The sequence below is a fragment of the Corvus brachyrhynchos genome, unplaced genomic scaffold (assembly GCF_000691975.1).
Source record: "Corvus brachyrhynchos isolate BGI_N302 unplaced genomic scaffold, ASM69197v1 scaffold305, whole genome shotgun sequence".
NCBI lineage: Eukaryota > Metazoa > Chordata > Aves > Passeriformes > Corvidae > Corvus > Corvus brachyrhynchos.
In genome coordinates this window covers 2018891-2027016 of record NW_008239284.1, presented here as the reverse complement: position 1 = coordinate 2027016, position 8126 = coordinate 2018891, and positions in this window count along the sequence as shown.

Below are 8126 nucleotides of genomic sequence, written 5' to 3'. Positions count from 1 at the left end.
GCTGCTCATCCCAGCCTGGATTGATCCCAGGGGCTGCCCTGACCCAGGAGAAGCTCCAGCACTCGGCCTGGTTAAACCTCACGAGGTTCCCATGGGCCACTGCTCGAGCTTGTGTAGGTCCCTCTGGATATGATGAGTGATGAGAAGAAGGAACACATAATTAGCAGAAAGCTCTTCTGATCTTTTCTCGGCAAGTTCCGTGTCCAACGATTTCCTTCAGATTTGGAATTTTTGTGTCCTTGCCCACGAGTTTTGCTGCAATATCCCGAATATTTCATATGTGTTGCTGCTGAGCTTGGCTCCTGGCATGGGAAACTCTGACAAGCTCTTGCCTCAGCCACACATAGCCAGACAATTAGCAGGAAGGGAGAGGGAGGGCAGGGCAGGGAAGGAATAGGTGTGCTGAGCCCTGGAGCTTTCCTGCTTTTATAACGTGTCCTTCCCTTAGCAACGGGGGGATTTACACACAGACACCCCCCTGGAATCGCCATGTGTTGGTTAAGGTATCACCTCTAGCAAAGGCTTGTCTCTTAAATTAAAAATTTGCTACCTTTTTATTTATTTTGCACATGCCAAGGGCGTGAGTCAGCGCTGTGCAGGCAGGTTCCCCTGGACTGGTTCTGATTAGAGCCTGAGTAATGGAGCAGAGAGTCTGGAGTGGCTCCAACCGGATTCCACGATGTCTCGACTTAAATGTAGTTAAAAGTCCCAGACCCAGTGGTTTCGTTTATTGCAGTGGACTCTCACCTTGGCTTTGGAGTGTCTACATCTCCCTAGCCAGGATGAAAATTGGAGCCCAGATTTCCCCATGCCTTTGCTAATACATACTTAAAGTCAAATTAATTACCATGATTCATTTCAGAGTTAACTGCATTATATATCAGGAATATTATTACTAGTTACAGTAATACCACAGACTGCTTCTATTCAGAAAACCATGATTTGTGTGAGTTCATTAATGGACACTGTCTACCTCTAAAATTACCATTCCTCTAAAATAGTTAGATTCACATCAGATGTTGCCAGTATCAGACATATCAGATGTTGTTACAGTAAAATGATCTGTTCTGAGACATTGGTAGGTACTGAACAAACTTATTCCACCTATTTCCTCTCCTAAAATTGTGACTCTGCTTTTTATGCAACTCATCAACCGACTCACTGTGGCTGCAGACTGAAGTTTTTAAAACAGAAAACAACAAAAATTAAAGTCCTCCTTGTTTGTTCTACCTAGAAGTTTATATCCCTCTATTTGTATGCTTAAACTACCTTTAGGAACCTCTTAAATGCTGGACAAGCCTTTTAGCAAGCACAGGGTTCATCTGAATAAAGAAACTCTGAAGATTCAGATAGAATTGATGTCTTAGGAGTTTAAAACTGTGTCACTGTTAGAGATAAATCAGAAGCTGCATTTAAAAACAGAATTCCAAAGAGATCAAAGACCAATTTGAGATCGAAGCCAATGCTAGTATTAGTCACACCTTTTGGTTTTGCTAGACCAGTGCTGGTCTTCTACTGCTTTGGATGAGCCCAATCTTTTAGGAGAGAGCCTCCCTGGCTTGGTTATCATTCCCTCCTCTTTTTTCTTGCAGCATAAATGACAAGGTCACTGGGAGTCTGTTTTGTTGGAGGATGTTCCTGACACATAAAACTCTCTTCAGCCAGTTCAGTGCTCCCTGTTCCACTTTAGAGGAGGGTATTCCCTACCTCCCACCCTGAAAACCTGATACCCAGTGGTTGATGTCTGATGTCTCTGGGTTTAAAAGTTTTAACAGCTTGCAGTGAGGACTTTTATTCATTTTATACCATCATGAATGCAGGAGCAAAGTATATTCACTTTGTAAATCCTACTAATGCTCCAAAGGCTTCTCTCCTCTGCAGAGAGGATGACATTGAATTTTTTTGAATTGCTAGAAAGAAATCCTTCCCATATCTGTGAGGTGTGGAGATTAAAAGGAGGAAATTCCATTGAACTCCAGTCAGAATTTTTTGTTTGTGACTTTGGGGTAGAATTTCACCTTGAAACCAGACAAATTTCTTCAGTTCCTGGGTACTTTGTCTTCACAGTCAGTGTTAAATTTTAATAGGGCGAGTGATGGCCCAGCTTGGTGTTATCATGTAGACACAGCCTACCCAAACCAGTGAGACACTAGAAATACATCACCCATTTAGGGGATTTTATACATTTAGAAGACTGATGTATCTTTTCCTTCCTGCTTTATGGAAGCACTTTGGAGACTGTTTTTCCTTAGAAATTGGGTGGAAAACAGAGATTCTCCTGTGGAAGAGGAAGTAGAGCTGTGAACTCTTCTGTCACAGGAGTGCACGGTGGTGTGAAATGCAGAGGTAAAAAATTTAGCAATTTAAACCCAAACTGAGGGAGCTCAGCAGTGCTCCCGTCCACAGCCCTGCAAGATCAGGATTCCTGAGCTCTCTATTCCATTTATTAGAGTCAACTGGTGCAAAACCACATGGGACTTTTTTTATAGCTGGCAAAATAAATTTCCTTTAATAACTGATAACTCAGAATAGCAGGAGTTTAGAGGCATTTTCGTAATTCCAACTCCTAATGTGTGTCCTGTTGATTTTGATTTTTTTTTAAGAAAAAGGCAGTTTGCCTTAGAGTTGAATGCAATTATTATATCTGAGATGAAGCTTTTTGCTATTTGCAGCCATGAAAATATCCCCAGAGCCATTCCACCGGAGTGAAAGGAAATGGAACAATCAGGGTCACTCACCTGATGTGGATTTAAAAAGAATCAGCTAAAGAATGACCTCCATGGAGCTGCCATTCTTGAGATTAAAGAAATGCTGAAACCTCTGGAAGAACACAGTAGTTTAGAAGTTCAAATAACTATTTGAAACAAATTGAGTGAAGTTGATGAATTTTCAAGATCCTTGGCCTCTATAAATGCGTGCAGTTCTAACAATGCCACTGAGTCTGTCACTCCCTCCCAACTGCATTGATGTCTTATCACAGTAATGCCACCAGCAGTTCCAAAACTTGACTTCTGGAACCTCAGGCTGTGTGGTTTTACTGCCCTGACAAACTGGGAAATGTGTTCTCCAGCCCCTCAGAGCACTGTCACAATCACCAACTGCTAAAGATTTTGGAACACATCAATACTTGTCCCAGGCAGCAAAGATTTGATTGTTGGGGGTTTGGTTGGTTTGTTTGTTTTGGTGATGCTCTTGTGGGATTTTTTTTTCCTTTTGTAGATAAATCAAGAATTATTCCTTTGGTTTTTTCAGGATAAAATGCCATTGTGCCAAACGATCACAAGTTTTCTTGTTCCACAGAGTTTCCAGTGTGGCCAAAAGCCCTGCATGGAAATTTCTAGGAATTATTTACACCCATGACTGTTTGCACTTCTTTTTTTCCTCCTAATTTAGTGGCTTAGTCAATGTATCAAGGGCATCAAGCTTGATCACCATAATGGATCTTTAATTCATGTTCTAACGAGATGCACTTTCAAAAAGCTGGGATCCAAGTCATCATTAACTCACTTCTGGGGGCCCTTCAGAAAATCCTGGAATCATTAAGGCTGGAAAAGAGTTCCAGGATCATTGAATTCAACCTTGCCTGGTTTCGAAGCAGCCGTTGGGCTTAGCAGAAAAATAAAGTCCAATTTCTGGACATACAGAAATATCTCAGTGCAGCTGGAGGCAGAGAGATAAAAGTAGAAGTTTGGGAGGGAGAGATGAGGTGGGGAAAAGAGGTGGGGAAAAGAGCTCATAAAAAGCCTTTTTTTTTTTACAGGGGGCAGGGATCAGCTATTTTGAGTCCTGCGTAGTTTGGTCAGAAGCTGCTGCTGTTGTACAATAAATGTAAATATGTGGTTTCCAAGGGGAATCTTCACTGGAAGTTCTTAAGCTGGAGTTTGATGCTGTGGGGTTTTGCCCTGGACGCCACAGGATTTCTTCTCTTGGGAAAACAACACCACAAAAAAGCAAATACTCCCGCACGCCCCTAAAAAAGAGAAGGCAAATTTTAAAAGCCCCACAGGAATATCTATTTATAGGGGTGCTTTTTTTCTACCACAAAGTTATTTATGCCCCTTATTGAGATGTCCTCAAGCTCTGAAGGCCTGTAAAGAGCAATGAAAGTCGATCCTTGCTTTTGACAATGTTGTTTGGCCATTTTTAGTCCCTTTTGGCAAGTGCAACTTTGCTGCCTGGGCAGCACAAACAGTGCCCGAGTCAGGAGGACACTTATAGAAACTACAAATTCTCAGTGTATGTGAGGTCCTGGAGATTGCATGGTTATAACCACAAATGTTATCTCGAAAGGGTTCATTTTCCCCAGTCAAAACTGATTTGGGATGAAGTAAATGGAGTGATTTCAGTGTGGTAGATAAAGTCCCATAAAACTCCTCACTTCTGGGTGAGAAGCTGTGGTGTTGTTTATCAGAAGATAACTGCCTGGGCTTCCAGTTGATATCTTGCCTGTGGAAAAACAATTATTATTGTTGGCTTCCCAGCTCCTCTCTTGCTGTGGGGCAGCACACCCAGGAGAGACTCTGGGATTTGTCTGCCAGATTATCTGGTGAGTAATTGTTGTGCCAAATGAACCAACAGGAGGATGATTACATAGAGAAATTATACAAATATCTGTGTTTAGGGACACAGCTGAGAGGTGTTGAAAAGCCTAATCGAAAAAGAGGGTTTGGAAAATATTAGGTGGTGCAGAGGGAGGGGTCTACTATGACTCTTATGAAGGAAAGTAAAGATATAGAGGAAAAGTCTGAAAAAATACAATTTTGATGGGGCTTTGTTTTTTCACAGCACCTGACCTCCAAACCTGGACAGAAGTTCTTTTCTAACACCCTGTACAACTCTTTATCCTTTACTGGAAGAATTCTCAACCATTCCAAGTGTGTGGGACTGTTTGGGCTATTTAAGAAGATTTTAAGAACTGACAATCAAACTGTTTTCCTCCTCTCTGGGACCCTGATTCTCGTTGTAAAGTTCAAATAAAAGAAAAAAAAATCTCTACTGGTTTACAAATGTGCCACATCTCTAACATGTCAAACATGTGACATAATCACTTCCAATCCTTCCTGATCTGCATATGTGTGTATATATGTGACTAGAAATAGTTTTGCGCCTGAGAAGTCTTCGTTTATCCAAAAGGTGTATTCTTGGAGAGGGAGAAGAATCAGTTTCAGTGGCATTTCATACAGAATTTTTGTTTCCTTGAAACACTCCTGGCAAGCTCTGTGTCATGCTGGGATATTTTGTTACTGCTTTTTTTTTTCATGGCATTGCAAGGATTAATTCTGCAGAGACAGATGTTCAGGTGGTGCAGTAATGAGAGGGTAAAATGGCTGCAGAAAGAGAATTTAATGAAATTAGGTGCAAATGTAACCTGTCAGATAACAGATGTCTTCATCACAGCCCTTAGCATGTGGTTACCACGGCAGGAGCTCTGTTTTCTTTGGTGAGGAAAAACTCATTAGAATCCCTATTTTGTTTCTTCAGAGATCTTAATTTCAGCGGTTCAAGTCTCTGAAGGAGTTTCTGTCTTTCAAGATCTACTTCTTGTGTTTAAAGCTGCTGGAAGTGGTGCCAAGGAACATCGAGGAACAGGAAAAAGACGAGGGGATCCTGTTCTGTTAAGTTGCTGGGACTGTGTGATGATGTTCTGGTTAAAGCTCTTCTCAGCAGAGCCCACAAGCTAGAGAAGCCCCTCAGCAGCGTGTGGAGGCTGTGCATCCACTCAGCTGTTAATTTAAATCATATTGAAAACAGGCTCTTAGCAGTTGTGATATAAGAAAACATAAAATCCAGCTTAAAGGCAGAGTTCAGAAAAATTATTTGAACTACAGAGGGTTTGGCTGGCAAACAGGGAAAGAATTAGGAACAAGCTGTTTCTTGCCTTTCTATTTTTATCGCTGGGAGCAGATGTGAATTTTCCGTGAATGGTTTTAATGAATCTTTTTCTCAAACCACGGTTGCTGCAGTGTCAAAGTGTTTGTGCTTGGTCAGCCTCCCGGTGCTTTCACAGTAGTGAACAGAAGTACATTTTAAGGCTGCCTTGTGTATCTGCTTGAGCCGATTTTCCATCCTGGATTTTTGGGTTTCGCTCATCTTTAGTCCAACAGATGTTTCAGCTGTGGAGCAAAACTTTAAATATTTATCCCGACCTGGAATGAAAGCAATTTAGGTTTTTTTTTTGCTCTTGTGAGTGGTTCCCTGCTCTCAAAACCTCTGCAGGACTGGGGGGAAATGGGAGTTTTAGATGCACGAGGTCAGGTTGGGGTAAGGATGAAGCTCCAAGGTGCAATTTTACTTCTTGTGATGAGTCCCAGGAATCCCTTCCTAGATATGACAGGGATAAAGATGGATTTTGTCTCACGGCAGCAGCTCCTTTGTGGGCAAGTGTTGGCGTGCAGCTGCTTTAAAACTGGAGTAGACTGGACACGCGACTCGGGGTCACCGTGGGTGCAGGTGAATGTTCATTAATGAAGATTAATGAAGACTGATGAAGATTAATGAAGATTAATTAAGCCTCCGCGCCTGCATGTGCTGTCCGCGACGGGGAGCCGGTGGCAGCCGCGCTCGGTGGTGCAGCACCGCGGACAGCGCCCTTCGCCCGGAGCGCGGCCGGAGCGCGCGGGGGCACCGCCGGCCCTGCCCGTCACCTCCGCAGCCCCTGCTCGGCCCTTCCCACAAAGCGGGCTCTGCTTCCTACACTCTTGACGAGATTCATGGATGATTTCTGTTGTCTGGCGAACGCAGGGTGTCATTTTTTCTCCTGCCCCTGGAAGCAATTTTACGCTGAACAGCGGGTTGATAATTCACTTCAGTGTGTAGCTGGAAGGTGCAGTGAGGTTGGTGTCAAGGTCTTCTCCTCGGTTAAGTGACGGGATGAGAGGGAATGGCCTCAAGTTGTACCAGGGGAGGATTAGATGGGATATTAGGAAAAAATTCTTCACTGAAGGAGTGGTCACACATTGGAACGGGCTGCCCAGGGAAGTGGTGGAATCACCATGCCTGGAAGTGTTCAAAAAACACATGGACGTGGGGTAAGAGACGGTGATCTGCCTCACGATCATCGCCAAGGACAGAGACTGAACACAGGAGTCCTGGCCTGGCTGAGGTGGGATGTCTGCCAAGTGTTGCCTGCGGGTGTGCCCGCTGGGAACTGGTACGCATTCCTGAGGAAAATTAGTGCCGGTCCCAATGGACTGTGCCGTTCTTGCTGCCCAGGCGGGAAGGACTGCGCTGAAGCAGAAAGGAATGACCTGTCCTGTACATCTCTCCGGTACACCTGTCTTGTACGTCTGTCCTGTACCTGTTTCGCAAAGCAACAGGCCCCATAACAACGGCTGTAGATTTCCCAACCTCTTGGCCAGTTGCCCCTCGCTTCTGAAAAGGACTATAAAGGGACTTTCTGAAATAACTGAGCCCGAGATCTCCCCACGGAAAGAAGACGGATCTATTGGCGGAAGACCACGAGGACTTCGTGTCATCCGTTGGTGGCTATTGCTCCCTCTTTTTCTTCCTCTCTACTTTGTGTTTCTTTATCTCTCTGTCTCTTTCTCTCTTCTATTGCATTACTGTGTTGTGGGCCCTTAATAAAGGTGCATTGTTCTGATTAACACTGAAATCTCTTGTGTCCTTTTACACTCTGAGATCGATAAATGAACCATCACGACCCTCGCTTGCATTAGCAGATCGTGACACGTGGCTCTTGGACCTGTGGCTGAATGGCGAACATGGCAGTGCTGGGTTAACAGCTGAACTCTATTTTAGAGACCTTTTCCAACCTGAAGGATTCTACAATTTATCGGAAAGGGATATGGGTAGAAGAACGGGCATTCTTCAGGGGGTAAAATCTTATTTGGAAAGAGTTCACCTGCAGGGATAGTTCATTGTTGGGGTTTTAGTTTAGTCTTAGGTTTTCCTGTTAAAGGAATTTTCTCCCCTATGCATGTTGCTAGGGGACAAATAGCTGTACTTAAGAAAGACAAAAAGGGGAGTGGGCGGGCCTGGGCTACTCCTTTGTCTACACCTGGGTGTGGGGTCAGTTCGCTCTGAGCGTCCGGAGAGAGAAGCTGCAGAGAAAGGAGCTGCTGCTTCTTTCTTTTTGGCCGTTCTTTCTTCCTGCTGGAAACAACGCC